This window comes from Pseudophryne corroboree, chromosome 9 (assembly GCF_028390025.1).
Source record: "Pseudophryne corroboree isolate aPseCor3 chromosome 9, aPseCor3.hap2, whole genome shotgun sequence".
NCBI lineage: Eukaryota > Metazoa > Chordata > Amphibia > Anura > Myobatrachidae > Pseudophryne > Pseudophryne corroboree.
In genome coordinates this window covers 457,311,992-457,321,308 of record NC_086452.1, presented here as the reverse complement: position 1 = coordinate 457,321,308, position 9,317 = coordinate 457,311,992, and the positions used below count along the sequence as shown (strand labels likewise).

General features: G+C 50.0%; 1 protein-coding gene across 1 annotated transcript in view; it reads right to left on the bottom strand.

Moving 5' to 3' along the window:
- GRIP2 (glutamate receptor interacting protein 2) overlaps positions 1–9,317 on the bottom strand; it is a 594,020-nt gene that overhangs the window by 565,653 nt on the left and 19,050 nt on the right. The window lies entirely within an intron of this gene.

Below are 9,317 nucleotides of genomic sequence, written 5' to 3'. Positions count from 1 at the left end.
AATCAACAAAGATTTGTTAATGATACCAAAGATGCTCTTAAAGGTATAGCTGAACAGCTAGAAGCCACTTCCCAAATGACATTTCAAAATAGAATGGCCCTTGACATGATTCTAGCAGAAAAAGGCGGTACATGTGTTTACATTAGTAAGGTGGAAGGCTGTTGTACATATATTCCTGACAACACTGGTCCCAATGGTAAGGTTACTTTAGCCATAAACAAGTTAGAAACCTTATCCATAGAACTCAAGAAAAATTCAGGTATTGATAACCCATGGAGCCAATATTTTGGGTGGTTTGAAAATTGGAAACAGGCTCTTGTGCAAATAAGCATATTCATACTTGTAACTTTAATTCTTTTAGGCATTATAGTTTATTGTGTAATTCCCTGTGGAAAGAAACTTACCTCCAAAGGCATTGATAAGGCCCTGATGTACTATGATATAACCACCAGTCCTGTCACCTCCTCTGATAGTAAGGGACCCGACGATTATGTCCAATATCTCAAGAACTGGAGGAACAAGAAAGGAGCCTCACTTAAGAATCATGTCATATAACAATCATGATTCTAAGAGGGGATTGAAGGGTTAAACATGCTATATGAATTGTTATGTGTTTGAATAGACACGTACGCACTCTCTACAAGATGCCTTTGTCTTTTCCTATAATATAAGGCTTCTGTGTGTCTTATCTTCAAGGTCAATTACATACTAGATCAAAACTGTTACTTCTGTGTGTTACTAAAATATCCTGCATGTAATGTCGTATGCTACTTCTATTTATCCAATCATATGCTTGCACATATTGTATACACCCATGTTTCTTTTCTATATAGTACGCTGTAATTTATTAAATAAAGAGAGTGATTCTTAACTACATGGTGTCGTGTATTATCTGTAACGTTAAGGATTGCTCTCACTGACGTCAGTGGCCATCACATCGAGGGGTAAGAGAAGAGACTGGATTCCTTTCACCGCACCCCCTTGTCTCACTCCAGCCAATGCCTGCCGGTCAGGGGGTATATCAGGAGCTGCTGGGTGAGTCAGAGGTTGTCCTGAACTTTGTGTCACTCCTGCGACTCGTGTGTTTGGACCTGTTATCCTGTTCCTCCGTGTTCCTGGATATTCACCTGATCCTCCGTGTTCCTGGATATTCTCCTGTATCTGCTACTCCGTGGAACTACAAGCACCAGCACCACAGCAATACCTTTCTGGCTTCACACCTTCCACACCTGCAGTGTGCTCCAGCCATCAGCAGTAGAGACTCCCTATCCAGGTGCATTCTAACAACTCACCTGTGATTCAGCCTGCAAGCTGATTGTGCTTTCCACCAGCACAGTGGACATTAACACCACGTCTCCTGCATTGCTACCAGGTTTGCTACTACTATTCCTATCTCTGCTGGCTCCACGTTTTAACCATTCCGGTTTCATTTCCATGCTACAAACTCTGCCATAGACTTTCAGTTTCAAACCATACTATTCCATTGCCATTACCATTGCCGTTACCATTGTCATTTCCATTGCATTCGTTTGTTTACTTTCTGCTGCATTATTATCTGGACTTTTCTGTTATTAATAAATCTACATTGTGCACATGCGCAGAAACCCAGTACAGCCTCCTCACTTCATTCCACCTACCTCCACTGACCCACTAGCGCCCCCTCCGGGGACACAAACAAAACCGTCTCTGACAGTAAGTTCAGGACCGATGGACTCGGACGGTGGTCAGAGTGTGGGGTCAGGGGCCTTAAAAAATCTGGTCTCCCGTTTGGATGGACAAGAGGTTGTGCAGCAGCAGATATTCCAGTTTCTGCAAGGGATGTCTTCCCGGATTGATACGTTACAACAATCTCTGCTAAGTGCGCCTGCACCTCCAGTTCCTGTTACCCCTGCACATGCCAGTGTTGGGGGTTCTTCTTCTTCTCCGGCTGCATCTGCTCCTGTATCTCGTTTGCACTTGCCTGTGCCTAGCAGGTATGATGGCAGTCCGAAGTTATGCCGTGGGTTCCTCAACCAGTGTGAAGTCCAGTTTGAACTTTTACCTCATAATTTTCCCACGCCAAGATCCAAGGTTGCTTATATCATCTCACTGCTCTCTGGATCAGCCCTGAGCTGGGTGTCTCCTCTGTGGGAACGTGCCGACCCGTTGATGAACAACTATGCCGAGTTTGTTTCCATCTTCAGACGCATCTTCGATGAACCGGGTCGTGCAACTTCAGCCTCCGCAGATCTTCTCCAGCTCCGTCAAGGGACTCGCAGTATGGGTCAATACGTCATCCAGTTCCAGACGCTAGCCGCAGAGATCCAGTGGAATAACCAAGCCTTAGTAGCAGCCTTCTGGCATGGACTCTCAGAGAGGATAAAAGATGAACTGGCAACTCGTGATATTCCTGAGCAATTACCCGAGCTAATCTCCCTATGTATCAAGTTGGACTCTCGCATCCGCGAACGCAACAATGAGCGTGCTCGTGCTGAGTGTCGCAAACCAAGAATGGTACCTCCTGTACAGTTGCAGCCTCCACCTTCTGATGAGCCTATGCAAATTAATAGGTCCCGCTTAACTGCTGAGGAGCGGTCAAGGAGACTCCGTGAGAGACTGTGTCTTTACTGTGCGGCAGTAGGCCACCAAATAAGTTCTTGTCCAGTGCGTTCGGGAAACGCCAGATCCTGACTTGTAAGGGAGGAGTCAAGTTGGGATCTTTCAAGCAAGCTCCTTCAACCCAAGATCTCATTCTTCCTGTGACCTTAGAGACGGCGGCTGGACTCCAATCTGCAACTGCGTTGGTAGACTGTGGTGCAGCGGGGAATTTCATCACTCAAGCTGCGGTAGACAAGTTTCATCTGCCGGTCTGTGAACTTTCATGTCCCGTCTACATTACGGCAGTAGATGGTAGCCGTATCTCTAAGGGGTATATCACTCAACAAACCAGGCCAGTGATACTGGGGGTTGGGTTCCTACATTCTGAGTTAATTAAGTTTTTAGTTATTCCACAGGCAACTCAGGAGATTGTGTTAGGTATGCCCTGGCTCCAGCTACATAACCCACAGATTGACTGGTCTACATTACAACTAACTGCTTGGGGGTCACATTGCCGTCAGTCTTGTTTAGCCCAAGTTGTTCCTGTCAAGACTTCTGAACTCAAGACCCCGCCTACTCTTCCTACGGCCTACCAAGACTTCGCTGACGTCTTCAGCGAAAAGGCCGCTGATGTTCTACCGCCCCATAGAGAGTGGGATTGCCCCATCGACCTTGTTCCTGGCAAAAAACCACCTAGGGGGCGCACCTACCCGTTATCTGTTCCTGAAACCGAAGCGATGAGTAAATACATCCAAGAAAATCTACAGAAAGGATTCATCCGTCCCTCATCATCACCTGCTGGGGCAGGTTTCTTTTTTGTTAAAAAGAAAGATGGAGGACTACGTCCATGTATTGACTACCGGGGACTTAATGACATTACCATTAAGAACAGCTACCCGTTACCTCTTATTACCGAGTTATTTGATAGGGTCAAAGGAGCCCGCATCTTCACCAAGTTAGATCTCCGCGGTGCCTATAATCTCATCAGAATCCGCAGCGGTGATGAATGGAAGACGGCTTTCAATACTCGGGATGGCCATTACGAGTACCTGGTAATGCCATTCGGGTTGAGCAATGCCCCAGCAGTGTTCCAGCACTTTGTTAATGAAATCTTCCGTGACGTTCTGTACAAATATCTCGTAGTTTACCTGGACGATATCCTCATCTTCTCTCAAGACCTCTCCTCTCATCGTCTCCAAGTCCGTGAAGTTCTCCGACGTCTTCGTGAGAATCGTCTCTACGGCAAGTTGTCCAAGTGCACCTTCGAAGTTGCCTCCGTACCCTTCCTGGGGTATATAATTTCTGGATCGGATCTTCAGATGGACCCGGCAAAATTGGAAGCCATTGCCAATTGGTCCATTCCGAATACTCTCAAGTCAATTCAACGATTCCTGGGCTTCGCCAATTATTATAGGAAATTCATCCGAGGCTTTTCAACTCTCATTGCTCCTATTACCAGCTTAACTCGAAAAGGGGCAGATCATTCCAACTGGTCAGAAGATGCCCTGGCTGCGTTTCAGAAAATCAAGATGGCTTTTATGACCGCACCAGTCTTGCTACAACCTGATGTTAATAAGCCATTCGAGTTGGAGGTGGATGCCTCCACAGTAGGAGTGGGAGCTGTTCTCTCTCAGATAGGAGCTGACGGGAAGATCCATCCCTGTGGATTCTTTTCCCGCAAATTTCTTCCTGCTGAAGTTAATTATTCCATCGGAGATCAAGAGCTTCTGGCGATTAAACTGGCCCTTGAGGAATGGAGGTATCTCCTGGAAGGGGCGAAGTTTCCATTTAACATCTATACGGATCATAAAAACCTGCTCTATCTGAAGGCAGCTCAGTGCCTTAATCCTCGCCAGTCCCGATGGGCTATGTTCTTCTCCCGTTTTAATTTTAAGCTCCATTTCCGCCCAGGTTCTCAGAATACCAAAGCAGATGCCCTGTCTCGATCCATGGAATCCGAGGACGAGATGTCCGATTCAGCACCACGCTCCATCCTGGATCCTGTGGCATTTGCCTCAGCACAAGTTTCTCCAGCTCCGCCCCCTGGTAAGATTTTTGTTGCTCCTGAACTGCGTTCTAAGTTGCTGTCTTGGGCCCATCAGTCTAAGTTTACTGGGCATCCTGGTGTCCTAAAGACTTTTAAATTTCTCTCCGGGACATATTGGTGGCCAAAAATGAAAGTTGACATCAAGGACTTTGTAGCGTCTTGTCCTAAATGTGTGCAGCACAAGACTCCTCGTCAGTCTCCAGCAGGTCAACTACAGCCATTATCCATCCCCAGCCGTCCTTGGTCACATCTGTCGATGGATTTCGTCTCTGACCTTCCCTCCTCCCAAGGATACAACACCATCTGGGTAGTGGTCGACAGATTCACCAAAATGGCTCATTTTGTTCCACTCCAAGGACTTCCTTCAGCTCCAAAACTGGCTCAAATCTTCCTGCGGGAGATTTTCCGTTTACATGGACTACCCACTGAAATAATATCTGACCGTGGAGTCCAGTTTGTGGCAAGGTTTTGGAGAGCTCTCTGTTCTGCCATGCAGGTCCATCTCAAGTTCTCGTCAGCATATCATCCTCAGACGAATGGGCAGACAGAGAGGGTAAACCAGGAGTTGGAAACTTTCCTGAGACTGTACGTATCATCTTCCCAAGATGACTGGGTGGATTTGCTCCCGTGGGCCGAATTCGCTCACAATTTCCGCTACCACACAGCTACTGAAACCACTCCGTTCTTCGCTGTTTATGGGCAACATCCACGAGTTCCTGATTTTCAAGACCTTCCTAGCATCGATGTTCCTGCTGCCACTACTGTCCTCAGTCAGTTCTCAACCATCTGGAGGAAGATTCATACTTCACTCAAAAAGGCTTCTGCTCGGTACAAATTCTTTGCCGACCGCAAGAGACGTGCAGTTCCCAGCTTGAAACCTGGGGATAAAGTCTGGCTGTCAACCCGGAATCTTCGTCTTAAAGTGCCTTCGATGAAGTTTGCACCACGCTTCATCGGTCCTTTCTCCATCGAAAGAGTTCTAAATCCTGTGGCTTACAAGCTCAAGTTACCCTCTTCTTTGCGTATTCCTAATGCTTTCCATGTCTCTCTCCTCAGACCATTAGTCCTGAATCGCTTCCAAAGAGCTCTTCCAGTTGGCCCCAGCATTCCAACTCAGCGGGGCATAGAGTTCGAGATAGAGAAGATCCTGGACTCCCGTCACCGGTATGGTCGTCTGCAATATCTCATCGACTGGGCCGGTTATGGTCCTGAGGAGAGGAGTTGGGTGAACTCTGCTGATGTCCACGCTCCCAGGTTGGTCCGTGTTTTCCACAGGTCTCATCCTTCCAAGCCACGTGGGTGTTCGGTGCCCACCCATAAAGGAGGGGGTACTGTCAGGAATCGACTCACCACTGTTATGTCGGTCCGCCGGAGCGGACTCCGTCTGGGGTCACTGCATGTTGCTGTCACCTGTCGCCCTGCTCATGGATGTCGCCGCGGGCCTGGAGGCGCCTCTGGAGTCAACGGGCGTGTGAGTGCGCCGCGTCCCTGCCGGGCCGCGGCATGGGCGCCGCCATGACAGTATTCCCCAGTGTAAGTGCGGCGGCCAATCCGGAGCTTGGCCGCACCCCCTTGTCTCACTCCAGCCAATGCCTGCCGGTCAGGGGGTATATCAGGAGCTGCTGGGTGAGTCAGAGGTTGTCCTGAACTTTGTGTCACTCCTGCGACTCGTGTGTTTGGACCTGTTATCCTGTTCCTCCGTGTTCCTGGATATTCACCTGATCCTCCGTGTTCCTGGATATTCTCCTGTATCTGCTACTCCGTGGAACTACAAGCACCAGCACCACAGCAATACCTTTCTGGCTTCACACCTTCCACACCTGCAGTGTGCTCCAGCCATCAGCAGTAGAGACTCCCTATCCAGGTGCATTCTAACAACTCACCTGTGATTCAGCCTGCAAGCTGATTGTGCTTTCCACCAGCACAGTGGACATTAACACCACGTCTCCTGCATTGCTACCAGGTTTGCTACTACTATTCCTATCTCTGCTGGCTCCACGTTTTAACCATTCCGGTTTCATTTCCATGCTACAAACTCTGCCATAGACTTTCAGTTTCAAACCATACTATTCCATTGCCATTACCATTGCCGTTACCATTGTCATTTACATTGCATTCGTTTGTTTACTTTCTGCTGCATTATTATCTGGACTTTTCTGTTATTAATAAATCTACATTGTGCACATGCGCAGAAACCCAGTACAGCCTCCTCACTTCATTCCACCTACCTCCACTGACCCACTAGCGCCCCCTCCGGGGACACAAACAAAACCGTCTCTGACACCGCGGGAGTGGCAGGGGTGCTGCGGGTGGGGGAGCCGCGGGTGGGGGGGTGCAGTGGGGGGAGAGATGGGTATGGGGGTGCTGCGGGGTGGGGGGGGCGAGTGTGTGGGTGCCGAGGGAGGGGTGGGGGGGCAGGGTCCGGATGCGGTTTGTGCGGCGGGTGGGCGGATGCGGTGGGTGCCGCTTGCTGCGTGTGGGTCTACGTCACATTGGCATTCTCCTCCATGTTGCCCACTCAGGAGTGTGCGGCAGCTGCAAGACTCATGGCTGCAGCTCAGTGCTGGAGTCCCGGAGACTGAGGCGGCTGCTGCGAGTCCTGCTTACAGTCACCGGCTGCAGTGTCACCAGGGTGCAGGGACTGTACAGGGAGGAGGGAGAGAGGGGACTGGACGGAGATGGGGAGGGAACTGGGCGGGGATGGGCGGAGCGAAGGAAGGGACTGTTCCTGGCCTGCATCCAGCCACTCAGATCTGTGCCTGTGACTCTGCCCAGCGTTATACACCCAGGCACAGAGTAACAAATCTGGGCTATTATATTGGAGATGTTAGCAAATACTGACAGACTGGGCGGGTTATTTGAGGAAGGGGAGCCCCAAATCGGTGTCTTGCTTAGGGACCCATGAGGTCTAAATTTGCCTCTGCTCAGGGAGTACTTGGGGGCATTGGAGGGAGGGATGACCCATCCAGTACTGCCCTCATTGCCTGCAGTACCGCCCCTGCAGCGTGCTGAAAATCAAGCAGTGTGGTCCCTTTTAGACAACTATGGGGTCTATTCAGACCCGGACGCAGCCGCACGTCTGTACGCAGCGGCTACATCCAGAGAGTCTGCGCACATGCACTGCGGGCAGTGCGCGTGCGTGACCCTTTACCTTGCCAGGCGACTGACAGCGGCAGCCATTGGGGGGGCTTCGGCGCTGCGATTTGTGGCGCCAGACCACCTGCCAGCGCAGTGGAATTAAATTGCGGTTGCCACACACATGCTGGATGGCCTTTCCCTGTGCTGGGCGGCCCCCAGCATGTGAGCAGATGGACGCAGCTCTTGATGCGGGAAGCGAGATCTGCGTCCATCTCTGAATAACCCCCTACAGTATATTATAAATAAAGCAATGATAAATCAGTATCACTTGATTATAAATGGCGAGTTGCTATGTGATGCTCTAATAACTAGGACTCTGTTAGGGCCTCACTGCTAACTGTGCTACTAAAATAAAATGGCAAGGAAAAGGTTAAATTAATTAGTTTATTTTAGATTACAGCCAATTTATTGCTTGTTCTGCTCGTTAAAAGGCCAGATGATATTGTACAGATTCTTGTAAATTAATTGAAAAAAAAAATCTCTTTTCTGTCACAGCATCAGGTATCAGAAACAGGAAACAAGGGCTGTGTGACAGATGCAATTTACTATGTGCTGTACAAACAGAAGGAACTAGGGAGCAATGTGCGGGCAGCGTGCGTCTCCGTCCCCAGTGAGCGACGGGGAGAGTGGCAGTCATCGCTGTAGTGCAGCAGTCTCTGGATCTGAGTGACGGGGAGAGTGGCAGTCATCGCTGTAGTGCAGCAGTCTCTGGATCTGAGTGACGGGGAGAGTGGCAGTCATCGCTGTAGTGCAGCAGTCTCTGGATCTGAGTGACGGGGAGAGTGGCAGTCATCGCTGTAGTGCAGCAGTCTCTGGATCTGAGTGACGGGGAGAGTGGCAGTCATCGCTGTAGTGCAGCAGTCTCTGGTTCTGAGCGACGGGGAGAGTGGCAGTCATCGCTGTAGTGCAGCAGTCTCTGGTTCTGAGCGACGGGGAGAGTCGCAGTCATTGCTATAGTGCAGCAGTCTCTGGATCTGAGTGATGGGGAGAGTGGCAGACATCACTGTAGTGCAGCAGTCTCTGGATCTGAGTGACGGGGGGAATGGCAGACATTACTGTAGTGCAGCAGTCTCTGGATCATAGTGCAGCAGTCTCTGGATCTGAGTGACGGGAGGAGTGGCAGACATTACTGTAGTGCAGCAGTCTCTGGATCTGAGTGAAGGGGAGAGTGGCAGTCATCGCTGTAGTGCAGCAGTCTCTGGTTCTGAGCGACGGGGAGAGTGGCAGTCATCGCTGTAGTGCAGCAGTCTCTGGATCTGAGTGACGGGGAGAGTGGCAGTCATCGCTGTAGTGCAGCAGTCTCTGGATCTGAGCGACGGGGAGAGTGGCAGTCATCGCTGTAGTGCAGCAGTCTCTGGATCTGAGCGACGGGGAGAGTGGCAGTCATCGCTGTAGTGCAGCAGTCTCTGGATGTAAGCGACGGGGAGAGTGGCAGTCATTGCTGTAATGCAGCAGTCTCTGGATCTGAGTGACGGGGAGAGTGGCAGACATCACTGTAGTGCAGCAGTCTCTAGATCTGAGTGATGGGGGAATGGCAGACATTACTGTAGTGCAG